We start from the raw sequence: 25,585 nt of genomic DNA, 5'->3' as shown, positions 1-25,585 counted from the left end.
GGGGTGGGGTCAGCCCATCAGATGTGTCCACGTGAACGGGGGAGGGGGGCTTGTCTGACCCTCCAGCACATGGATGGGGTGGGGGCAGAGGCTGCGCGCTGCCCGGGGCCCACCTGCCACAACTGGAGGGGAAGCTCCTGGGGGGAGCACCAGCCCCTCGCCGGACTCTGTTCCGGCTCCGAAGCCCCCTTGGCCAGAAAAAAAAAAAAAGGAAACAGAAAAGACAACGGCCGAGGCTGGGGCCGGAATTAATCCCTTGGCGTTGCAATCCTCTGGCCTGCCCTTTCCTCCTCCTTAGTGATGCGGCTGCGGTAGCGACGGCCGCGAAGCCCGGCAGCCTCCGCCTGGCTCTGCCTTGCCCGGCTGCGTTCGGCTCCCGGTGTCTCTTGGTGGTGTGGGTTTTGGCGAGGAGAGGGTGGTCGGAGCCGGGAACTGCTTCCGAGGAGGGGCGTGCGGGCCAGGCACGCGCCTTCCCTCCCTCTCTCTCCCCCCCTCTCTCACACACGCACGCACCTCGCGCGCGCGCGCACACACACACAGCCAGAGCACCCCTCTCCCTCCTTCTCTCTTTCTCTTTCTCGTTCAGTTCCAGTCCTCCCATCAGCAATCGCTGGGAATTTGAATGAAGAGTAGTCCTCAGCTGCCTGCTCCTCCTCCTCCTCCTGCTCGATCTCTCGTTGGGATGCAAACCCTGAACTTGGAGCAGCATCGCTTGCAAAGGAGCAGGTATGTGCGTTTTGGGGGCCACCCCTCTCCAAGCGGCAGCCACAATGATGCGGGGTGTGCGCGGTCTCCATTCTAGCTGGTTGCTTTTGTGTTGCATTTTAATAAAGCATTTTCCCCCCCAGCTAGCTCCCCCCTCCCTCTTTCCCTGCCTTCTCTCCATTCTTTAGGGCTTAAACTGGAGAAGGCAAATGAGGTGCATGTGGATGAGTGTGGATGGTTGGGGTGGGGGGACTACAGGTGAAGGAAGATCAGGGGTTGGGAGAAAAAATACCGATGTGAATGATGGATTTGCCTTGGATGTTTCTCTCTCCTCCGCCCCCCCCTCCATTTCCCCAGCTTCGAGTTCTGAAGAGATCTTAAGCCTGCTGTGTGCAGCTGTGCTTGGCTGGATATCTTATTCCGGCCCCTGCAAGAGCATTAGCAGCAGGAGGGAGGGGTAGGTTTCAATTTTTTCATTTGCAACCATGGTGGTGGCAGCGGCGGCATCGGCCAGGCGGAGGCAACAGGAGGAGAATCCCATCCCTGCATCCTTCTCCCTCCGCTTCTCTGTCATCATAGTAAACTTTTGGCAGGGGCTCTTTGCAGAGACTGGCAGGGAGGTGCGTGGGCTTTGAGTTTTGGGGGATGTAGGTGGAAGCAAGTCTGCTGCTGGTTGTGGGAAAAAGGCTGGTGGATTGGCTTGGCTGGGTGCAGAACCTCTCCCCCTCCCTCTTTCTCTGTGCTTGTGTGCCTTGCATCGAAGAGATTAGGGCTGATGCATCTGTGTAGGCTGAATAAGATTTGTCCATTTGCAAAGGAGGAGAACCTTTGTGTGGGCATTGCACGGGAGACTTGCACGCATGTTCAACTTGCGAGTGGGCTGTCCGTGCATGTGTGCTGTTTGTGTGTCTTCTCTTTCCGTTCGGTGGAAACAGGTGGCTCTGTGGATTTCATACTGAAGCAGCGTCCTGCTTGGGGGCATGGGAACCCCGAAAAGAACTAGATCAGGAGAAGCAGGTGGACAGTTGAATCACACCCTCACCCTGGGGTGTACAGAGCAAAGCTTACTGGTGCTAGTTAGTAAGACAGAGCCTTAGTCTTTGAGCCAGAGAGCAGCGTAAATCAAAAAGACGGCAGCCGCCGATATGCTCAGGACCTGCTGTGTGTACACTTCCGTGTGCCCATGCACATGCATGCTTTCATACATGTATGTGAAAGTGCTGATTTTGGCATATATGCAGGGCAGATGGATGCATGTCAAATATTCTGGTAGTTAAGGAATGGTGCCTACTACGTATGTAGATTTGCACAGGTGTATGTTAAAGGGAATCCTTTAATAGAGCCACATTTGTAGGCTCCTATATGAAGAATGAGAATGCAGTTCTTCCATCGAATAGATTTTTAATTAGGCAGGTAGGATTTGATCAGAGACAGAGATGGTAGTGCATGTTATGATTTTTGTGTGTGAAGGCATGTATATCTGTTTATAACTGTGCAGGGCTGAGAAGCCGTTGCTCCAGATATGGTAAGCCCCAACTGCAATGGGTTATGTTAGCCAAACACTTTGATATGCACCAGAAGACAAAAGGAGTGGATGGGAGTTGGGATGCCCTGTTTGCCCGAGCATTATGCTCCCACCGCGGCACCGTATTCCAGCACTCGTACTGTCGAGGTCTCCAATGAACGGCCCCTCCTGGTGAGTCCAGGAAAAGTGCAGCTTAACAGCATGGCTAGCATTTTCAAGCAAAGCTTCATTTGCATGGAACATGCATTATTTAAATGGAACCCCCCCCATCTCTCTATGCTTCCCACTAGCAGTTCATATAGCAGGAAAGCCAGGTGATGAAGCTGCAGGAGATAGAGGTTGCGATGGAGATACGATAGGAACTGAGAGAAGGAAGAAAGAGCAGGCTGCAGCGATCCCCATTGTCTTGGCTTGCTTAAGAGCAGCAGCACCAGAAACATGGGAAATCTCATAGGACTGAAAGTCAAAGGAAGGGGTCCAATAACAGTGTCCTGGCTAGCCACAATTTCATGCACAAATCCTTCTTAGCGGTACTTGGAAATACTGGGGGTTGGACCTGAGACCTTCTGCATGCAAAGGAGATGCTCTACCACTGAGAGATAGTCCTTCTTCCAGAACTCTGTCTTCTGTTGTTTTACTTGAAGCTAAATAACATGAGCTTGTTAACCAAAAATCGGTGGATCCAATTAAGGACAACATAGTTTTGTGCCAGTTCACTAAAAATATGATTGGCTTTCTAAACAGAATGTCTGAAACTGGGTAAACATTGGCATGCAAATGTTGATGATCCCAGACAAATATTTCCCCCCCCCCAAAGTCAAAACATTTTGGGATTTGCTGGTGAATGTTGACTGTCGCCTGGCTATGAATGCCAGCAACCACTTGTGTCTGTCTGACAAGTAGTGTAAATACATACATTTATTTTGAGGAATTCACAAAGTTAATGTGGGATTGTCAGCATACACATGTGAATGCTAATATTCACCAACATTTGAACATACATTAAAACAACTTTTCAATTAATAGCTGTGCTACATTCATCTCAATTCCAAACATGTTTCTTTGGAAGTAAGTCACCCCTTCGGGATTTGCTTTCATATAAGATTGCAGCATGAGTGAAAGTAGCCTGGGAAAAAATTAATAGGTGCCATCAGAGTTGGCTGCATCAGAATGTATTTAGCAAATTTAGAGTCACTGTCTGCTGGAGCGAATGTTAGGGGTCTAGAAGATCTGGATTCAATCATCAGTTCTGCCATGGTCGTGTTGGGAAACAGAAGATATTGCCCTCTCTCAGCTTCTGATCCCCTACTGTAAAACGAGAGCAACAATCACCTCTTACAGTATTGATTAAAATGGAGAAGGAGTTCTTAAGATACAGGTGAATAAATAATAAAAACAGACAGAACTTGGTGATGGCAACTATAATAAAACCACCAAAGAGTTGCAGAATTGCATGCTCAGACCTGTCAGAACCTTCTATGGGCTCCGCCAGGGTAGATTTACTATGGAAATTAAATGAGGCTATTTCATAAGAACCTGCTAGATCACAGCTAAGGCTACTCTGGCTCAGCATCTCTGTTTACCACAAAGGCCAACCAGGTGCCTAGGAGAAGCCCAGACAGGATAGGTAGGCAATAGTTCTCTCTCCTGCTCTCTTCTTTGGTAGTCAGAGATGTACCTAGGCTTCCTTACACCCTTGGCAAGGAGATGCATCAGTGCAGAGAGGTGCAATTTTTGCAGTTCCTGGGCCTGCACCCTTGGTGGAGGCCAACCTGGCTGACCTCTAAGTGCACCCCTGTTGGTAGCTGGTATTCAGAGGCAGGCTGCCTCTGATTCCAGAAGAAGTAGAGTCATCATCACTAGTAGCTCCACTACTCCTTTGCAAAAGAGAGCCACTCTTTGGAAAGGAATTTGCTAGCTTGTGGAGAGCTTGGAAACTAAAGGCAGCAACTGTGCCAGGAAAGGTGGTGCCATTTGCTCCTGGCTCAGTCCGTGGCATCTTCAGTTCTGAGAACCAGCCAGCAGGTTGTTGGGCAAGACCTCTGTCTGAGACCCTGGAACGTCACTGCCAGTCAGAGTTGCCAATACTGGGCTAGATGGAGAACAGTGTGAGCTGGTGTAAGGCACCTTCCTATGTTCCAGTTCATGGTAGCTGACAAATCCAGAGTTATGTGTTTCTCATTGCAATGATAGTTGCATTGCGATGGTACCTTGGCAAGCGCTTGCATGTTAACTCAATGTGTTAACATTTGAAGTTTGTGCCCTGCCTTTCTTCTGGGGACCACAGCCAGCCTTTGAGTGTCTCGCTCATGGCTATCCAGCAAGCTTCACAGCAGAGCAAGGATTTGTAGTTGGGTTCTTCACTTCCAAGCCAAATCTTTAGCTCTTGTTTGCCATTCATACTCGAAAGCCCTATGGAATTGATGGAGGTTTTCAGACTTTTGCCTTCAAGGAACCTCTTTCCCCCCTCTTCACATCAGCCTGCCTGCTGTAGAACTCCAGCATGTTGCAGAGGATTTTAGATCTTCTTCTAGAGGAAATGTCTTCTTGCATACTTATGAGGGCAGGCCTGGTGTCGGCAAACAGCACCCCTGAGCAGCTCTCAGCATGTAACAGCAGCCCAGGGCATTGTGGGAAATTAAAATGGCTGCTCCCTCTGGGGTTCTGGGAACTATCATTTTAATTTCACGCAATCCCCAGAGTGATGCTTAGTATTTTGGGGGTGCTGTGGGATATATAGAATGTTTCCTCTGTCAGAGCACTGTTGCTGCACCAGAGGACACTTTGCTGATGGTACCTCAAACCTGATGTGGTTTGGCTATTTGGGGGCCTCATTGCTGCCCCATGTTACCTGAAAGTCTGACCTACTATGCTTCTGAATAGTAGTTGTTGGGAACCACAGGAGGTGAGAGTGTTGTGTTCAGGTTGTGCTTGTGGGCTTCCCATAGGCATCTGGTTGGCCACTGTGAGAACAAGATGCTGGACTAGATGGACCACTGGCTTGATCCAGCAAGGCTCTTCTTATCTCCTTACGTTAATGCTCTGGAAGGAAGTCCTAGAATGTCTTTCAGGGATGCTCACCTGCCATAATGGATCTCTTTGTTGCAGAACACCTGATAACCATCTGAGGGATGGTTTAACTGAAAATCCCTGTGCATTTGGTGAAAAGAAACCATTGAGTGGTGCATAAATGTGAACATTGCCAGAGGATGGATAGAAATCATGTGCTACATATCAGCAGGCGTTATTTGAATACAAATGGAAGTGGAATAGATAAAATGTACATTCTTCTTGAGTAAGGTGTTTCTCAGCCAGAAAGGTCACGTCACCAGAAAGTCTTGGCTTTCTTGGAGTTGGTGTTTACCAGTGAAACCTTAGCATTAAGTAGGATACTCATGCAATGATACATAATATATTGGAGGAGTTAGTGGTGATTCTTCTGTTGGATAAATGATATTTTTTGCTCATATGGATGAACTGTGAGTTGCTATTTACTGCTGCTGTTATAGCATTGTTGGTTGCTCTAGTATTTATTATTAAGGAATGCTTGAGAAACATGTACAGTTCTCCAAGCACTACCATGTATCAAAATATAAGGCAGCCCCTGTCTGCACACATGCAATCTAATAAGCACAGTGCAAAAGGAAAAAGGGATGAGGAGGGATGAGGAAAGCAAGCATTGGGGCAGCTGCTTCTTCAATGGCTGATGGAAGTGACCAGATTAGTCCCCCCCTTGCCACGATGAGCTTCCTGAAAGACAGCTTTCTACTGGCCCTGAATTTTGGGGTTGTTGGCAGACGCCAGGGTGTTCTCCCTTCAACACAGTTGTTTGCCCTGAGGTATGAACAGAGATTGGGGAGTTGGAAGGTTGCCAGGGTAAATGGGTGTGAGGTGACAGGAAAATAGAGCTTTAAGCAGGGTGTTCTGGGAAGAAGAAGAAGAAGAAAGACTGGGATCCATCTTGGGCAGGCTGGCTGCACTACTGTGGGAGACATGCCCCTCTTGAAATAACAATGCTGTAAGATCTGTACTCCCTCCATGCAGACTGAAGGTGTAAATACAGTGGGTGAATAAATCATATTTCTTAAATCTAAAAAAACACACAAACCCAACAAACCCCCCCCCCCACGGTTGTTCTTGAGCAGCAATAACTCATTGTGCGGGATGGAGTATTGATTTATTTAAAACAATATCCCATTGCCCCTCATCCTTCTGCATTTCAGGGTGGTGTATGCTCAGTAATCATAACAAAGATATAATAATAATGTAATTGAAGTGAGTGGTTCTGTGGTTTTATTTTGATTATTATTATGAATATTGTTGTATATATCTGTTGTGAACACATCTCCTTTCCCTAGTTATGGAAAAGAAGGCTGTATGAACAAACCTGTCTTTCTGTGGGAAGAATTAATCTCCCTCCCCTAGATTTGGGAAACCAGCATTCAAAGCCCTTCCCTCTATCTATACTATGTCTCTGGACAATTCACTAACTTTCAGCCATGAGTTCCATCTGTCATTAAGACAAGCATAATCTCTCCTTCTTGGTGAGCGTGCAGACAGACAAGGCAAAGCTTGGAGCAATTTGCACATTAAAAATCCTCCACAAATAAATGAGAATCTAAATAGGTAGGTGGTTAAGCTTTAGGGAACAACTTTGTCCTTTATTTCTTTCAGTGGAGGAACTAAGCTGGTGAGAGAGTTTTCTCTGGATTGTTTGTTCCTGTTTCTAAAAGAAAAAGTGTTGAAGCATTGACATGGACGGTGATGGATGATGATGTTTGGAAGCCTTGTTCTTATGGCTGTCTCATCATCATCATCATCATCATCATCATCATCATCATCATATATTTATACCCTACCCACCTGGCTGGGTTTCCCCAGCCACTCTGGGCGGCTCCCAACAGAATATTAAAAATAGAATCAAACATTAAAAACTTCCCTAAACAGGGCTGCCTTCAGATGTTTTCTAGAAGTCAAGTAGTTTTTAATTTCCTTGATGTCTGATGGGAGGACGTTCCACAGGGCGGGCGCCACTACCGAGAAGGCCCTCTGTCTGGTTCCCTGTAGCTTTGCTTCTCGCAATGAGAGAACCACCAGAAGGCCCTCGGTGCTGGACCTCAGTGTGTGGGCAGAATGATGGGAGTGGAGACACTTCTTCAGGTATACTGGGCCGAGGCCATTTAGGGCTTTAAAGCTCAGCACCAACTGTAGCTTTCAACTTTTCCCTTTTCTTACGAGGAATCCTATACTGAATAAGGGAATTTCCCTTAAAAAAAGGGAAACGTTGACAGCTATGGCACCAACTCTTTGAATTGTGCTTGGAAACGTACTAGGAGCCAATGAAGATCTTTCAGGACTGGTGTTATATGGTCTTGGCAGCCACTCCCAGTCATCAATCTTGCTGCTGCCTTCTGGATTAGTTATAGTTTCTGGGTCACCTTCAAAGGTAGCCCCATGTAGAGTGCATTGCAGTAGCCCAAGCAGGAGATAACTAGAGCATGCACCACTCTGGTGAGACAGTCTGTGGGCAGGTAGGGTCTCAGCCTGCATCTCAGCCTGTAGCTGCTGCAGTCAAAGTCTGTGCAGCCTCCCAATTGCATTTTCCTGTGCTTAGGTCATTGTGAGGATCCACCAGCATGCACAGAATTGGTCCATCATTGCAAATGCCACAAAAGAGAAGCTTGCCATGGTGTGCCATATCCCAGTTGAATGTAGATGGTTAATATAAACTTCATTCTTTCTTGCAGAATTTGGAATGCAAAAGATTTCATAAATGCAGTTGCCAGATCACTGATTGGACCAGGAATTTAATTTTGGCTAGTAGGGAACACTTCTTTGTCGCAGGACTAACTAATCCTACCAGTTATGCAGAGAGACAGAGAGTGTTTGTTCAAAATGGTGCTAGGATGTGCCTTGCGTTGGGAGGGAAGCAACATCGTTGGTCAAGGTTGGAAAGGAGCCGTCCTTGAATTAGGGGAGAAGGTTGGCAGAATCATCATGGAATATTCTTGCCCCACCTTATGACTTCTACCAATTTTAACCAAAATGTGCCTCTGGCAGCATTCTAAAAATAGGAGCTAACATAAAATATCACAGTATTTCATGAATCGGGTGTGGGAAGAAATATGAATCTTTCTTTTCTCTCTCTCTCTCTCTCTCTCTCTCTCTCTCTCTCTCTCTCTCTCTCGCTTTTTTTTAAAAAAATACTTTTTTCTACTTAGTAAATACCATGAGATTTGTACATTCATAGTAGATGTACGTTTTGTATGTTTAGAGTAAAATGTCTGCTTATAGCAATATGTATTAGCAGTAGCTAGTAAGAAGGCTCTCTCTGCAGCCTTTACAATTGCAGCACTAGAAGGAAGGGAACGCCTGCTTGCAACTTCTTGAAAACCTCTCCCCTTCACCAGGCAGCAGCCAGTTCAATAGGTTGCCCTTACTTTGCCACTGTGAAGAAAGAAGCCTGGAAGCCTTCTAGCTTCTTGTGGCTTCTAGCAGCAATGATTGGTCATCAAGCCCAGCCAAATTTTGGTGGACCCCAAGGAATCTGCTTTCCAGTGAAGTATCTGCATGTGGACTCTTTGTGAAGCCTCAGGGTCATCATAGTGCACTTCTGTCTGGACCCCTGAAAAACTTCCCAGGGAATTTGGAGGGCAGAGCACTAATTTATTGTTGCTGTGCTGTGTTGCTACAGGGAACTGTATATGCTTTGATTTCATGGTGGTTATATTTGTTTTGCTATGAAATCTGTTACAGATTTAAAACAACGTTTTCAATGAAGACTTTGGAGTCAGGTGCTCAGGAGACCTGTTACGAATTCCTGTTTCTGCTTCCTGCGCTCTTTGTGTGGCCAGAGTACAAGCTGTTTCTCTGCCAGGTTGCCATGTCTCCATTTCTGCCTGTAAAAATGGGAATAATAATTTGGCTCCTTCACAGGGATCTTCCCTAAGCAAAGAGGCCTTAATGTTTTTGCGGTGCAGAATGCATTATACAAATGAGGGCCACTTGAGTATCTAGGGAGAGAATATCAAGAAGCGAATTTTCTGATGGTGATGTCAGGACACTGTAATATTTGCATGTTGACAAAATTCCATGATTCACAGAAGGCTGCTGCTCAGGAGAGGGAACTGTTGAGTTTATAAGGGTTCTATCAAACCATGTTTGACATGGAAATGAATGAACTCAAATTAATTTCAGTGGGCATGCTCCGAGTATGGCTAGAATTGGATACAACCCATACTCATGGGTTAGAGAGTAGGTCTATCTAACCTTCCTGATTGGTAGAGGCTCTCCAAGCCTACGATCTCAAGAGGAGGTACTTTTTTAAAGATTCCATGTTCTTATAACTGTGGAACAAGTATTATGTGGCACATGTAACAGTACCAGTTCTGTGGATTGAAGCAGTCGAATGGGCACATACGGAGTAAGGCAAACCCACAAGGAAACTGCTTCCAGCAATGTATTCCTGTTAGCAGCCGTGCTCCCAGTTTGCATCGGCTGCCTGTTCTTTTCCAGGTACATATTGAGAAATGCACTGACTTTAACCCATCATATGCTAAGCACCTTGGGTCCTGTTGGCATGTAATCTGGATGCCATCGTTCTTGCCACCTCTATTTCAGTGGCTGCTTCTATTGGGCAATGACAGGACACCAAATACAGTGGTGCCTCGCAAGACGAAATTAATTCGTTCCGCAATTCTCTTCGTCTTGCGGGTTTTTCGTCTTGCGATGCACGGTTTCCCATAGGAATGCATTGAAAATCAATTAATGCGTTCCTAGGGAAACCACCTTCAGGCCAGGTCCGGGGACAGTCTGTCCCGGGACCTCTTCTGAAGGCTGGGGGGGGGACAAGGGCTTTTCTTCCCACCCCCAGCATTTTAAAAAACCCTGGGACAGCGGAGGACTTCTCCGCTGTCCGGGGGATCTTAAAATGCTGGCGGGCGGCATTTTAAAATCGCCCCGGACAGCGGAGGACTTCTCCGCTGTCCGGGGCGATTTAAAAGCCCCTGGGAAGGCAGGCAGGGGGGAGCAAAGACTTTCGCCCCCTGCCCGCCTTCAGAAGGTGTTCCCACCCCCCCGCCCGGCTTCGCAGCAGCGCTACGAAGCCCGGCAGCTGGGGCAGCTGTTCCCACCCCCCTCCCCCCTTCGGAACATCGTTCCGAAGTGGGGCGGCTGGGGCAGCTGTTCCCGCCCCACCTCCCCACTTCGGAACAGCGTTCGGAAGTGGGGCGGATGGGGCAGCTGTTCCCGCCCCACCTCCCCCCTTCGGAACATCGTTCCGAAGTGGGGCGGCTGGGGCAGCTGTTCCCGCCCCCCTCCCCCCTTCGGAACATCGTTCCGAAGTGGGGCGGATGGGGCAGATGTTCCCGCCCCCCCTCCCCCTTCGGAACATCGTTCCGAAGTGGGGCGGCTGGGGCAGCTGTTCCCGCCCCACCTCCCCCCTTCGGAACATCATTCCGAAGTGGGGCGGCTGGGGCAGCTGTTCCCGCCCCACCTCCCCCCTTCGGAACATCATTCCGAAGTGGGGCGGCTGGGGCAGCTGTTCCCGCCCCACCTCCCCACTTCGGAACAGCGTTCCGAAGTGGGGCGGATGGGGCAGCTGTTCCCGCCCCACCTCCCCCCTTCGGAACATCGTTCCGAAGTGGGGCGGCTGGGGCAGCTGTTCCCGCCCCACCTCCCCACTTCGGAACAGCGTTCCGAAGTGGGGCGGATGGGGCAGCTGTTCCCGCCCCACCTCCCCCCTTCGGAACATCGTTCCGAAGTGGGGCGGCTGGGGCAGCTGTTCCCGCCCCCCTCCCCCCTTCGGAACATCGTTCCGAAGTGGGGCGGATGGGGCAGCTGTTCCCGCCCCACCTCCCCCCTTCGGAACATCATTCCGAAGTGGGGCGGCTGGGGCAGCTGTTCCCGCCCCACCTCCCCACTTCGGAACAGCGTTCCGAAGTGGGGCGGATGGGGCAGCTGTTCCCGCCCCACCTCCCCCCTTCGGAACATCGTTCCGAAGTGGGGCGGCTGGGGCAGCTGTTCCCGCCCCACCTCCCCACTTCGGAACAGCGTTCCGAAGTGGGGCGGCTGGGGCAGCTGTTCCCGCCCCCCCTCCCCCCTTCGGAACATCGTTCCGAAGTGGGGCGGATGGGGCAGATGTTCCCGCCCCACCTCCCCCCTTCGGAACATCGTTCCGAAGAGGGGCGGCTGGGGCAGCTGTTCCCGCCCCACCCCCCCACTTCGGAACATCGTTCCGAAGTGGGGCGGCTGGGGCAGCTGTTCCCGCCCCCCCTCCCCCCTTCGGAACATCGTTCCGAAGTGGGGCGGATGGGGCAGCTGTTCCCGCCCCCCCTCCCCCCTTCGGAACATCGTTCCGAAGTGGGGCGGCTGGGGTAGATGTTCCCGCCCCACCTCCCCACTTCGGAACATCGTTTTAAAATGCTGGGGGTCGGCAGCGAACGCTCCCGACCCCCAGCATTTTAAAACCTCCCCGGGACAGAGACTTCTCTGCTGTCCCTTGGAGATTTTAAAATGCTGGGGGTCGGCAGCGAACGCTTCGCTCCCGCCCGCCAGCATTTTAAGATCGCCCGGGGCAGGTGGGGGGAAGGCAGGCGGGGGGGAGCAAAGACTTTTGCCCCCCGCCGGCCTTCAGAAGAGGTCCTCTTCTGAAGGCCGGCTGTGGGCGAAAGTCTTTGCTCCCGACCGCCAGCATTTCCCTATGGGCTTTCGTCTTGCGATGCAAGCCCATAGGGAAATTCGTCTTGCGAAGCGCCTCCAAAACAGAAAACCCTTTCGTCTTGCGGGTTTTCCGTCTTGCGAGGCATTCGTCTTGCGGGGTACCACTGTAGCCACATTAGACCATGTGGGCAGATGACAAGGAATGAATGGCATGGAAACATTATTACATTTTCCATGTAATATAGAAATGTAGTCTTAGACCCAGCATATGTTTTAGAGATCACCTTCTGCTTTGTGCTCTATTAAGATCCATCACCTTGTTAATCTGGTTGGCCACTGTGAGAGCAAGATGGGCTTCTGGTCTGATTCAGCAGGGTGCATCTTAAGTTCTTATCTTAATACCGTCTATGCATCTGATTTAGATAAGGGCACAAAGAGAGGCTTCTCAGACAGTCGATGTCCCATTATGGCACCGGGTCCCACAACAAAGTCACCAAAGCCTCAGCATCTTTTGAAAGCACTGTAAGACGGGCTGTTTGGGGCTGGTTTATGGGGTTCATGGCTAGGTCAGCACAGGATGAACCTGAAGATTTAAATTATAAGTTAATTATGATATTGTTCTGTTTTGCCATGTCTGTTTGGTTGCGTTTCTTTCATTCCTTATTTCAAGATTCAAGATGGAACATTTACTTTTCCAAATAAAAAGACATGGTAATTTGTGGACAAGTTTCTGCAGGCCACAGGTGACTAGGCAGGTTGTCCATAGCATCTCAGCAGTAGGCATCAGATCTCTGAAATCAGATGCAAACTCCACTGTGGGTGCTGGGCCAGCTCTGTTGTTAGGTGGAGTGAAGCAGCCACTGCAGGCAGCAGATGTTGGGGCACAGTGGCAGCAGCTATTCCTTCTGAACCCCATCCCAGTTGTTCCCCTTTGTTGGAGGAGACAGCTGTGCATGCCACATGGCTTGCCTTGGGCTTCCTAGCCAGCTCAGGTGCAGTTGGTTGAAGTAAGATTCAGTTCCCACAGTCCAGTTGTCTCCTGTTATGTGGAATGTGGGCCGGCACCATCTTGTCCTTCGCCTCAGGCAACAAAATGTCTTGGTCTGGCCCTGTGTGCACATTTTAAGTTGTGATGTTTCATATAGGAAAATATGACTAAAGAACGAACTGAAAACCTGAACTCGTTATTGATCTGATTGTGCCTGTGTTGGTGGCAACTTGTGTGGAGGACGAGTCATGGCCTTTCTTACCATGGCTATAATAAGGGGCCCTTCCATAGTTCCTTATGTGTGCAGACATAAGCAAAGCAGATATTTTCATGGACCCAGGAATCAGTACATGTCGTTTCTACCTCCTTAGACAAATTGCCTAATGCCTTTGGTGTTTCACTGAGGCAAATCCACCCACTAGCCTCATTAATTGTGGCTGCAATTAATGAAACTGTCCTTTTTTGTTGTCGTGCAGCACCATCACACTGTACATGCTGAGTTTCAGAAGGCTGGGGCATCTCACGTGGATGAGGATGCTGGAGGAGGCAACATAACTCCAAAGTATTTCTCTTCCCCACATGTGGTGTTTGAATGCCTGAATAATGCTAAGTAATTCTTAATTCTGTTTTAGAGAGTGTATTTTTGTCTTTGCATGTTGCACACCTGGATTATGTAGCCCATTATTGGTCTAGGTTAGCCTTGTCTCTGTCTGACACCTGCCTTTCGTGTCAGAGACAGCAGGAGAGATACTGTCGCTCCTAGGATAAGGGCCTCTGCTTGAAGACGAGGGGAGGGGAAGCACTCTTCAGTTCTATTCCCCAGTGTCAAATGTATGTAATGAGGTGTCTCTGTATGACAATATCCAGAGACATTCTGTCTGGTGCCTGGAGGTAATAGTTCCTCTGTATACTGTTCTGGTGAGACTAGGCTCAGAAAATTGTATTCGACTCTGGGCGCCCTGCAAGCGCAGAGATGTTGACAAATTGGAAGGAATTCAGAGAAGAGCAACAGGAATGATTAAGGGGCTGCAGAGATTGATTTATGAGGGAAGATTAAAAGAGCTAAATATGTATAGCCTGGCTAAACGATGACATGATAATGGCCTACTAGTATTTGAAAGGTGTAAAACACTAAGGAGGGAGAATTATTTCAGGTGGTGCTCAGTGGTATATATATATATATATATATATATATATATATATATATATATATATATATGCTTTCGTAGGTTTTCACGGGTACAGGAATGCAGGTTTTGGTGTCTTCGGGTGTCTTCCCGTGTAAGAGTTGGGGTGTCTAGGCGACGTTTCGACGAGGTCTCACTCGTCATCTTCAGGCTGGTGCTTTCGGCTTCTTGTTACTGGAACAGAGCTCTGTTCCAGTAACAAGAAGCCGAAAGCACCAGCCTGAAGATGACGAGTGAGACCTCGTCGAAACGTCGCCTAGACACCCCAACTCTTACACGGGAAGACACCCGAAGACACCAAAACCTGCATATATATATATATATATATATATATATATATATATATATATATATATCAGGAGAACAGGATGTAACAAAGGAGCCAGGGAGGAATTTTGACTGTGGCTCATGGGAAAGCAGTTCTCTATAGCACGGCACCCTGGGGGTGTGAGATGGTGAAGTCAAGGGTAATCTAGCGTAGAAGGAGAATCAAACAGGCTCTTGGCTAAGGATTGGCAATGTGTGACCTGGGATTTTTTCATTTTATTTTCACAATGGTAGAAATTCTCTAGGACTGTACCTGCACGGCAGATTCTCATGCTCTTGGGGTCACACCTCCAGCCCTTTCAGTTTAGCATTCTCAGTGGGAGGGAACCGGGAGAGCAGGAGAATATTTGAAGTGGTGCAACTCTCTTTAAGGTTTTGTTATAAGGTGATGGCTTTCCTACTTGCAGACAGTTTAGCACTGGATGTTAAGATGAACGATGAGCTCTTTAGAAGTGCTAGGCATCCCATGCACCCATGAAATGGAACTTGGCACCTGGTAAGAATTTGGCAGTCTGGAAATTTTGCTTTGCACCTTCCCTCCCAAAACAGAAAAGCAAAGGCTTTAGCCCTCATAGAAATAAACAATGCTAGCATTAAAACGTGGAGGGCTGAGGAGATAATGTTAGAAACTGCTGCCATAGAACTTGGAACTGCAAGAGCTGGAGGCCTGGCCCCCCTCAGGTACAGATGGCTCATGGGCTTTGATAATAACAGGAGATTAGCTCAGAAATGCTAATAGTCTGACAATGGGATTGTAAAGTCAAGGAGGCAGAGGAGGTTAGAGAAGGATTTGTCCTGCCGGAGAAAATTTAGTGCTGGGACAGCGGGTTCAGTGGGTAGGGATGAGGATTTCACAGGGATTAGCTCAGGCATAGGCCAACTCAGCCCTCCAGATGTTTTGGGACTACAGCTCCCATCATCCCTAGCTAACAGGACCAGTGGACAGGGATGAGGGGAGTTGTAGTCCCAAAACATCTAGAGGGCCGAGTTTGCCTATGCCTGGAACAGCTCCTGCACACTGGAACAGGGCTGAAGTATATTAGGAGAGCTGAAAGGTTTTGGGGGGTGACAGATACTTTTGGAAAGAAGTGGGGACTGGGAATGGTCTGTTGGACTGGTTATTGGTGGCTGTTCCTCTTGATGATTCCATTCCTCAGAGTTGCAGTGCAGGTTGACTGTCACCAAAGTGCCAGAGGAACTGTTCTTACTTTATTGTATCTTCTGGTCTTTGTTTTCACCAGAAGGCACTCAAAGCAATGTACAGTACATCCGTCACAGGCATCCATGTTGTAGTCCTCCAGGTTTGTCCAAATAGTCCTGGACATGGTCTAAAAAACCCTTCCTGTTGTAAACTGCAGATTGGGGAACAGCTACATAGCTCTCCTGTTTTGTTTAACATTCTGCCTGACATGTCACTGATTTCTGACACTTTAGATGGTCCTAAAACGTATTGCCCTACTGTTGATTTTGATCTTCTCCCGTGGCCCAGTATGCTCTTTTGCTTTTTATTTTAAACACACAATATTGGGCTTTGACAAGAAGGCGTCCTATTTATATAGCTCTGCTTACTACTTATTCTTGCATGGATCACACAACTGCTTGACCTTTTGGGGTTTATACAAATGTCAAGTGCAATGGAGTTCCAATATTTTATCTGAGACGCTGCCATAACTGTTACATAACATATCTGCTAGGATATACTTGGATAAATTCATGCCCAAATTGCAAATTGGAGAGAGCTCTCAGAACCAGTTAAGGGGTGGGTCAAACATTTAAGAAGCAAGGGAAACAGATCAGGCAAGGGCCAATTGCTGAATATAAATTCACTAGCAATTTATAACTGGAGTTCTCTAGAGCCGGCAGCCACACTCCTTTGGCAAGCGTTCTGCAAGTCAAACCGAAAGGCCATCTGAGAGGCAGGCTTATGTGTTGGCCTGATTCTGTGCCATAGCCAGGACACACTCAAACTTCATGGCCGCCTGGGCACAACAGCCACATACCCTTCGCCTGCCACAGGTTGGCCACCCCCAGTCTGCAGCCTCTCTGTCATGGAGTTCACTCGGGTTGAAATTTGAGTCTACAGTGGATTATTGCTGCTTGCTGAAGCGACTGGTATACAGTGTATGTTGTTGACAGCTCTCATTGTGCTTTTAGTGGCATCTTGCTGCCTGGTTCAGTTGACTTGAGGCTGAACCAGTAGTTTGGTGTGTGAAAGCAAGTGAGCAGGCAAAACAATTCTGCACCAAAGTGGCTATGGATGTAAAGTCACTTTAGCCATCCCTACACAGTGGGACGCAGGTGGCACTGTGGGTTAAACCACAGAGCCTAGGACTTGCCAATCAGAAGGTCGGTGGTTCGAATCCCCGCAATGGGGTGAGCTCCCATTGCTCAGTCCCTGCTCCTGTCCACCTAGCAGTTCGAAAGCATGTCAAAGTGCAAGTAGATGAATAGGAACCGCTCCAGCATTTCCGTGTGCTGCTCTGGTTCGCCAGAAGCAGCTTAGTCATGCTGGCCACATGACCCAGAAGCTGTATACTGGCTCCCTCGGCCAATAAAGTGAGATGAGCGCTGCAACCCCAGAGTCGGTCACGACTGGACCTAATGGTCAGGGGTCCCTTTACCTTTACACAGTTACAAAGGCATGCAGAGCCAGGCCCTTGAGTAGGTAGATTGAGAACATTGCCAGCTCTTGCAGTTCCAGCTGAGCTTTTGTCTCTCTCTGGCATTTCCCCAGCAGGTGCAAAGTTCTAACTTTAATCGGCTTTTCCCAGTGCCTTGCTTTTCCTGTGATACGATTCTAGTTTTATGTCAATATGGCCCTGGAAAACCAATATGTCCCTGCCCTTTCAACTTAGCTTTCCCCCGTGCCCTTTTTGTTAAGTTTTACTCCGTAAGTTTGGAAGCCCTGAATGTGAAACTGAACCTGTCTAAATCCTGTGGGGTGGCAAGGCAAAGCTCAGGTGGGGCGTAAGAAAGGTAAGGCAGGTTTAAGGCTGGATGCAAGGCACAGAGAGTGCTCTGGGGGACACAGGGCTCTGAGGTTGCAAACTGAAACCGAGTCCTTAGGAGTAGGAGCAGGTACAGCTCGCCCTCTGTGCCCTTCTCCTTCAGGTTCACAGTCCTCATCTCCATCACCTGATGAAGAGGAACTGTGACTTCTGGTCCTCTGACACCCTACTCAGCAACAACAACAAAAAGAAGATGATGGAATTTCACCTAAATCAGTGAGTCCCAACTTGTTTTTGGTCTGCAACTCCCATCACCCCTAGCTAGCAAGACCAGTGATCAGGGATGATGGGAATTGTAGTCCAAAAGCAGCTGGAAACCCAAGTTTGGGAAACATTGACCTAAACACTTCCTTTCCTCAGCACAGGGCATCTAAGTTGAGGCAGACCTAAAGCTCATGTGGGATTTTTATATGGCTTGTGTAATCTTGGAATCCTACTTTTCAATTTTCTTGGAAAAAAGCAACTTCCTAGCCCACAATTTTATGGAAACATGCACTAAAACCTATGGTGAACTTAAAAACTATTTGGCAAAACCTGGATTGGCTGTGCTTCTCAAGTAGTTTGGGGAGGGGAGAAGCCTCTGGCATAAGATTTCTCACGTTTCGGGTAAATGCTTCTAGAAAACCACTTCAAAAAAAAAAAAACCCTTTAATAATTAACAGTTGAAAAAAGGTGCACTAGGTCCATGTAAATGGAATGTGGAGTGTGCTAAATATGTATATTTCTCAAAACTCCCATGATATGCTTTCCACAAATTTGAGCCCAGTTGGCTTTTTTCCTGGTTGTGATACTGTGATATTGTGATATACCTGGGATTGTCCTATTACTTTTAACAGAATTTGCATTATGTATTTAGCTTTGTGATGCAAGATTAATGCCCAGCATGCAGGAGGATCTCATGCTGGCAGCGGCAGAAGAGAGCAGCATTGCATAGATTTGAAGGCTACAGCAGATGGGACGTTTGGGAATCAGGATCAAGGACAAAATCAATGATACAGAGAGACCAATAAAGGGAAGAGATTGTTTGGTTGAGGTGGGAAGTCTCTCTCTGGCTTGGGAGAAGCACGTTTGCCTTTGAAACTTGTGAGATGAAGTAAGTTCATACAGAATCACATGCTTATTAGATCAGTGCAGAAGATGGTGAAGAAAGGCTTGCTAGAGGTGGCTAAGGAAACATTCAGCTGAACATCAATGAGTGTGAAAGCCATAGCTGTGGGCTGGGATTCTCCAGCTTGCAGAGGGTGTTAGACACGCAATTCCTATTGAAATGAATGAAGGCTGAGTGGTTAGCTAGCCAGCTTTGAAAACTGCAAGCTAGAGCTTAGAAAAGATTAGAGGACTGAGTCTGCTTGCTTGTGTCAATTGCCTGAGCACATATTTTGAGTTTTCTTCACTGGCTTCCTTTTCCGCTTTGCACTGAAGACATCCACCTCGTTCTTGCCTTCGTTGCTTTTTCTTCTTCTAGCTTTTCAATGTTGTATTTTCTATTACCCTCTCTCCATCATTTCATACTCCTTTAGCTTGACTATATTAGCCTTCCTGGGCTGGGGGGTTTCCCCCAGACACTTAAGCTCTTCTCCCATCTCTTTTTATTTTTAATCCAAGCATCTGCAGCAAACTTATTACTCTGGCAAAGGTTTCCCGTTAACATTAATACTCCATCAGTTATACCTAAACAAAGACAACATAAAGGTGTACACATGACACTCCCATGGGTACCAGTGACCTAGAGCAGGAGTGGGAAGAAGCAGGTCTAGATCTAATGGTAGATCTCTGGGTGATTAGCAGTAGATTAAGGATTTCTGACTCTCAGTTGTTTAGTAAAAGCAGCAAAATGCCTCTCCCTATCCTAAAATTATACTGCTAAAATGAGGAAAGCTTGGGGAAACCAGGAGCGGAAACCAGGAACATATGAGCTCTATACAGTTCTTGTACTCAAAATAAATTTCTGGGATCAGAATACTTTAATTGTAAGTGTGTGTCTTTTGTATCATGCTCTAGTTGATGGATTTTAGGGCTCTATTAGAAAAAAAACCCCCCCAAAACCCCCCAGTAGATCCCACAAGCCTAAAGTAGGAACGGATGACTCTGCCAATTTTGGCTTTCAAAGTTTCTCATTTTTCCAATGTTAAATTCGGTTATCCACATTTCCATAGGAATTTGCAGTTTTGTTTTGTATTTTTTAAAATAGCTCCTTTTGAAACTTCACCAGCTTTTTAATGCAAATTTCTCAAAATACACACATTTTGGTATGCAGTTTTGACTAATACTTGTATATACATTTCCCCGAGCATTTTCCATAATAATTTTTTTTTTTGGTATATGGCTTTTTTACTAATATAAGCATTTTTACTGCACACTTCCACCTAGCATATGCAGTTTTGTACATATAGCTTGGTTGGAGAACTGCATCTCAAAATTCAAACAAGTGTAAATTTCAAAGGACAGCCATGTTCCAGTTCACATATTTGTTTCAAAAGTGCAAATTAGGTAGTTTGCATTAAAATGCAAACAAAGATGAGTTTCTTCTCCATCCCCTACTTAAGGTCTGTTTGCACCTCACTAACTCCCCTGTGCCCCCAAACCAACACCTTCAAACTCCTCGGGCCCTTGGATGGCAGGATCAAGTTGTCTCAGGGCTGTAAGAAGATGTGAAGGGCTCTCTCTAGGCCATCCTTGGTCGTCGTCCCCCCCCCCCCCCGAACCAGTAGAGAACCTTCTTTGGGGCTGTGGAAAAAGATTTAGGATTCAGTGCTTCTGCACAGCCATTGCATCCAAAGTAAGCTTTCATTTTTAAAACTCGCATCATTTTGAATCATATCTATGTCATTGCAGAGTTGGAAAGCTATCCATTGAGTCTCTGAATCTGTCAGGTTATCCTAAGGGAGAGAACCTGTAAATAAAGCACCCCTTCTAAATTCCTGGTTGAAATTCTCCCAAAAATGAGTTCCCCATTTCCAAAACCTCTTTTCAAAGCTTTTTCTGTAGTTCCACTGCTATTTCATTGGAAGTTTACGGAGATTCAGGACCTGGAACTTGGGTTTCTGCCAAACGTAGTAGAGGAAGGATGTTTCGCTCCCTCCCCATGGAAACACAACTGGAAACCCTAGCTGGAAGAAAAAATGGGTAATGAGGGAATGGAATACAAGGGAGAAGTGGTGGGTGGGAGAAGGATTATGAAATTGTCTCCCTTCCAGATCATGCCGCCTCCACTTTGGATGTTTTTGTGAATATCTAGGTTCCTAGACACAGATATCCTTCACTTCAAGGATAGACAGACAATAGTTATGTGTGCTTGCTTTTTAAATTGAAACTGATATGAACAGACAAGTGGTTTCCCAGACCCAAATATTTCTTTAGTCATACATTCATCTCTGGTCAAACAAGCATTTCAGGTTTTTGAACCACATACCTTAAAACCTGTGATGATACTGGGATTAGTGGGCAGCAACACAGCAAGCATGCCTCCATCATGGTATCTTCAGTCTGAAAAAATCTACCTACTGCCCCAGAGGCCTTTCTCTAATGCAAGCTACCTCAGCTAGGTGACTTTCAAATGTTGGTGGTCTACAACTCCATGGTCTTCTCCAACCATGTCGATAGGAGTTGTAGTCCACCAGCTGCAGCAGGCTGTATTGGAGAAGGCTGCACTAATGTTTCACTTGTGTTTCCTTTAGTTAAGGCCCATTGCTTTGTGTCTTGTTTACAGTGGATTAGAGAGAAGCATTGTTTGCTAAAGATATTTGAAAAAATGCCAATATAACTTGCACATGTTGTAATTTTCTTTCCTCTTGATTGAACATGTTTGGTTTACAAGATGGTAACTTCATGTAAAACAAGCAAGAACTTTATGAAGGTAAAGACTAGGAGGAGGTTAGAATAAAAAAGGTTGCATTGAAATGAAGTAGGGGTCCCAATCAGTCCCAATCAGCCTAGCCCACAGCCAAGGATGTTGGGAATTGTAGTCCAACATCATTTGGAGAACCACAGATTCTCCACCCTTGAAATAAAAACTCAAAACATATAGCACAACCCCACCAAAATGAGGCATGTGTAAATGCCTCTGATTTTATTGGAAGGGGTTAGAGCACATGCTTAATTTAATAGCTAGGACTGATTGGGCCTCAACCTTGAGTTGTGACTATAGTTCCTAAGCTAAGGCTGTATCTGCTACTGCATTTTCACTAGTGCAATAGACTTCCATGCATGCCAATGATGCCATGGTACTTTCTCTTCCTCTCCTGTCCCCTCTGGCTCCTTGCACACCCTCAGGATCAGCCATGGAGGCTTGGAGGACCCTGCACATTTTTGTAGAGATGGTGTAGGAGGAAGAGAGGAAACGAGTCCTGTAGCATGGGCAGAGCTCTGTATCAGGCAAGGTCAGGCAAGAACCTTAAGGCACCAGTGGCTTTTCCTTCACTTGCCTCAAAGCAAGTTAAAAATGGCTCAACAGGATTAGAGGGTGGTTGGGTGGGGGGGAAGGGCAGATTGGAAAAATCGATTCGTTGGGCTCTGGGAGAGCCAGACTCAGCTTGGTTGCTTTCAATCCCTTTTTGAAGGATCTTAGCTAACTAGAAATTCTTAGTTGAACAGGCTAGAAATTAAAACAGCAGTGAATAAAAGAACCGGGGTTAAAATTGCAGGAATTTCCACATTCAGGTTGAAAATGAGAAGAGGGATGATGCAGTAAATTAGAGTTGTGAGAGTAGTCCTTATGGCCTCCTAAGCAGGGATACAGAAGAGGTGTTGCAGGACTACAGCTCTGTCTCTGAAAACTGGTCGTGCTAATTGAGGCTGATGGGAGTTGGAGTCCAACATATCTGGAGGGCCACAGGTTCCCCACCCCTGCTCTGAAGGAACTTTTGTTATTTGTTTGGTTGGCCAAAACCATCCATACACTATCAGAATATAGTGGGTGGGTGGGGCAGATTGTGGCCAGATGAGCACCTTCCAGGTGCAAAACGATGATGGGCAACTTCAAGGTTGCCACTCTTCGCTCTTCTTCCTTGGGGTTCTTTTCGTTATGTTTAAACCAAGTCTAGACCAGACAAGCCCCTCAAACAGTAAAGTGCTTCCAAAAGAGAACTGTCCCCTTTAAAGTAGGTCACATGGCTACCCTACCCCTCATTCTACTGAGAGTTAGCATCATCATTAATTGTGCAAACCTAATTTTCTTGTATGTGCTTGAATCTGCCCCACAAAAGTCTGGAGGTAAACTAAGAATAGGGAAGGAAGGTTGAGAATTTGCTTGCGTGCCTACTCAGCTCTAAGACATTTTAAAGGCCAAGCGTTTTCCTGCCTGTCCACTCTTTGCTAGTCTTGCAATATTTTAGAGGCACCAGAAGACACGGGTTATGTTTCATTACCAGTGGCCTTTGCTAACCAAAGAGGTGTTCCTGCTTCTTCTTTTTTTAAGGTTTATTTTATTTATATGGAAATCTACTAGGGGTCTGTTTTTAAGCCTAGCAAGTTGTTTTTTATACAGTATGCTGTTTTAAACCGATAAGGCTAGTAGTATACAAATCTCCAAAAAGCAAAATAAATAAAATGAGTCAGTTTCCCTTTTGGATTCCATTTCCCTTCAGAATTTTTGGATAAATAAAGCAGCACATCTCTTAATCTGCAATAATAACCTCTGGCCCAGGCCGTCCACTGCAATGTTCCTTATTCCTTCAGCATAAGGAAGCAGCATAAGGAATTGTCCTTTTATATTATTATTGCCAGGAGAAATGCAGCTTGTGCTGGAAAGCACCAAACAGCAAAGAGTCCACAGTAGTATCAGCAACTGTTCCTTTATCTTGCAGGTCAAGCATCTATGATGCTTTTTGGGGGGAGGTGTGCAGGCTTCTCATTAGCTGTTGTAAAGCAAAACTGGTGCAGTGTGGATCTTGATCTAAGCTCTTTGAAGCAAAGTGTTTCTTTGTGCCTACATTAAAGAGCTCCAGATGAGGTTGCTGATCTTTCTGCCGCTCGCTGAACAGCCTTAGGCATTTAGGGGCGAGGAGAAAAGGATGATCCCGTTTGGAGACAGAATGAATGTCGCATGTAGCTGGAGTGGAGTCTGTTGGATCTGCTATTGTGCCTCACCTGCCAGAGAGGAACCAAGCTGCAGCTCCCAGAACCCATTGCTCTGGCCCGGTGTGCCTTGGCAACTTAAGCAAGCATTCTCGTGTGTTCCTGAGAGCAGCAAAGCTCTGCTGGCACATGCCGAGGTGTGAGGCGACACTCCAGAGGTGCCAGAGGCACACTTTCCTTTCCATATGCTGCACAGATATTCCATGACTTGTTGGTAGTGTCTTCTTTTTTTTTGGTTTGGTGCCTTTCCTTTTTTTATTAGCTGCAAAGCTGCGATGCACACAAAAGCAAAACGCTGAGATCACTGTTCCCGAGACAGGCACAAAATGTGCAGGTATTGCACATGACCGCGTGACTCTCTGCCAATAGAGCAGAGACCTGTGGCACCTTATTATGGCGTAAGTGTTTGTGGATGAGGCATCTGATGAAGTGGCTGGTGTGTCCCCCCCCCCATAATTTTTTTATTGAGTTTCATACAAATATAACACATACTGTAAAACAAATAAGACAGAGAAAAATGATGAAAAAATAAAACAAGTAAAACAAGTAAAATCAACAAATATAACAACAAACACGTAAATAACACAAATAAAATAATTAGTTAAACTTCCAACCTCATAAACATATTATTTGACTTCCTCTGGTCCCTTCCATCTGAGTTTCCTTGTATCTGAATGTAACAGATTTCCACTACCATTATTAAAACACAATATTCCAGTTATAAGCTAATTTATTAACTTTTCTTAACGTTCTAAATCTCATTTATTTAACTAACTAACTCCTAATTTAATCCTAGGCCTGTTTAGTACTTTCAGGTAACTTCTAATTTTTAATATTACAATATTTATTCAAATAGTCTTTAAATTTCTTCCAATTGGTGTGTTTTTCCACCCCTGCCCCATACCTGCTGTGTTATAGAGGGGTGCCAACTTGAATAAAATATTGGGGGACATAGGTAAGCAGTGGCGTAGCGTGGGGGGTGGCAAGGGACTATTGCCCCAGGCACACAACCTGGGGGATGGTGCGGGAACTGTGTGCCCCCCGCAGAGATCCCCATCACACCCTGCCTGGCTCTGGCAGTGAGGACAGCCAATGAGTCTCAAACCCTCAGTGAATTAGGGACTTCCCCTGCATGCAAAGACGGGCTTTGGCAGATTGAATGGACGAGACCAATAGCGGGTCTAATGGACAAGAAGGTGGTTCCTGCACGTGCTGCAGAGGGAAGTGAGGGATAGATGGGGCTTCTCAACCTGGGAAGGTAGCCCATCTAGGAGGAGGAGAACTCTGATCCTAAACCTCTGTTGCCTTCTGGGATATTTTTGGGAGAAGAAAAGGCTCAGGAGCAAACTCTACACAAATCTGGAGTGGAGCTCCTAAAACAGTTGGATGACGCCTTGTACTCCTTCGTCTGGCAACTCTTGCAACCACGCTGATGCCAAATGTATTGCTGTATTGCATCATTTTAACAAGTTACACATAGTTATATATCATTCCTTGCTTACTGCTAGTGTTAAGTTCAAAGACCTGGGAGAAGCTACTGTTTATAAGACGGGAAGGAAGAAATAGAACATCACCAAAAACATTTCAGAGTATTTGTTCCAGATTTCACATTCCTCTGGGAGATGCCCTTGATTATCAGTCATGGATTTGAAATGCTCAAAGGTGTTTGGATATTTCACTTTGTGATGGTGAAGGAAGCCTTTAACACTGATTGGCTGAACTGCTGTGATGGCTCAGGGAATGTTTAACTGCTTGGGGAACAAAACAGCTTGCAGTCTAGTTCCTGTGAGGGATGGACTAGTTGTCCATATGTTCAGGGTTAAGTAGTCTGAGAACTGGGAAGAGATCCTGGCCTGTAGGAAAACTAAGGCTTTCAGAACCCGGGGGGAGTGGGGAGGAGGTGCAGACTAGGCAAAGGACTGAAAAGGAGCAGCTGGAGGGAAAAATAAATTGCGAATGAGACTTGAGGTGACAGGGAACTGAGGCAAAAAGGGGCTAATAAGTAGAGATGACTGGAAACAAGCTGTGGTGGCTCAGGAAAACATGCCGCAAAGGCGGGGTGAGAATTAAAAGCCCAAGAATTCTTCTCTGGATCAGATTTCTGTGCTAG

The 25,585-nt window shown here is 46.7% G+C and overlaps 1 protein-coding gene across 3 annotated transcripts in view; it reads left to right on the top strand.

Annotated features, from left to right (window-relative positions):
• Positions 1 to 533: 533 nt before the first annotated feature.
• ELFN2 (extracellular leucine rich repeat and fibronectin type III domain containing 2) overlaps positions 534 to 25,585 on the top strand; it is a 143,049-nt gene continuing 117,997 nt past the window's right edge. Inside the window, exons 1-2 of one of the 3 annotated variants that reach the window (XM_081211103.1) lie at positions 534 to 726; positions 1,063 to 1,162. The gene's annotated coding sequence lies outside the window, so the exon portion shown is untranslated. Of the gene's footprint in view, positions 727 to 1,062; positions 1,163 to 1,255; positions 1,326 to 25,585 lie in introns of those variants that run through there. The other 2 variants (XM_081211102.1, XM_081211104.1) reach the window with 2 other exon arrangements.

This window comes from Podarcis bocagei, assembly GCF_964188305.1.
Source record: "Podarcis bocagei genome assembly, chromosome: 10".
Classification (NCBI taxonomy): Eukaryota; Metazoa; Chordata; class Lepidosauria; order Squamata; family Lacertidae; genus Podarcis; species Podarcis bocagei.
The sequence above is the reverse complement of the archived record's forward strand: the minus strand, read 5'-3'. Positions and strand labels throughout refer to the sequence as shown.